This window comes from Glycine max, chromosome 9 (assembly GCF_000004515.6).
Source record: "Glycine max cultivar Williams 82 chromosome 9, Glycine_max_v4.0, whole genome shotgun sequence".
NCBI classification, from domain to species: Eukaryota; Viridiplantae; Streptophyta; class Magnoliopsida; order Fabales; family Fabaceae; genus Glycine; species Glycine max.
This window is the reverse complement of record NC_038245.2, coordinates 39,702,165-39,703,193: the sequence shown is the minus strand read 5'-3', so window position 1 is coordinate 39,703,193 and position 1,029 is coordinate 39,702,165.

Sequence of the window (1,029 nt, the reverse complement as noted above, 5' to 3'; positions counted from 1 at the left end):
ACTATTTATCAATCATAAAATTCATATAACAATGTTACTTTAAATTGTAACACTTATTTTTATTTTCACTTATTTTTAAGAAAACTTGTGTTATAAACACAATGACAAAACACTGAATTTTGAAAGTATCTAAGGAGGGCTAGGGCCTGCCGCATCATCGCTTATGCAACAACATAGATTTTGCCCATCAGTAGTGCAAAGACCACCATAGTCTTTAAAGCCAAAAAATACACAATGATTATAACAAGCTTTGGCCTCAGGGCAATTCCCTCCTTTCACGCAAATTACTTTTGCTGATCCTGAAATCAATGAAATGCTATTAGAAATTATATACAAAATAAATCACAGTTTAATTTTTTTATAAACTCATAAATATAATATTTTAATAGTCTACATTCATCATTCCATTCCATGTGTACAAACAATTAGGCTACATTAAAATTGTAGTCCCCCCTAATTTTAAAATTGTAATTTTGATCCCTTATTTTTAAATCAAAATATTTAGTTTTTTTATTTTAAAAAATAAATAATTTTAATTTTTTTTCATTAGTTGATAATTTAAAGTCAAATATTAACTTTGATGTGACATATTAGTGATGTTGAACTTATATAAGCAATTGACATGAGACTACGTGAAAAAAGAATTAAATAAAGTGAATAATAAAAAAATATTTTAATAGGAATTGAACTCATAACTATTTATTTATAGATAAAATAATAAATTACTAATTCACTTATTTTGTTTAGTTAAAAAATGTTAACATTATGTTTTATGTATCACCAGTCAAGAGTTATTAATTTTTTCTCAAATTATCAAAATCTATAATTAAAATATATTTAATATATAACCTTTTTAATTTTATTTTATATCATTTTATATATCTTTATTTTGAATAGTTTACATATATTTATTTTTATTATACCAATTTATAATTAAATTTCATAAATTAATATGAAAATTATTTACATAATTTTTAATTTATTTTAATATAAAATTAAGTAATTTATAAATTTAGTAAAATTAAAAAA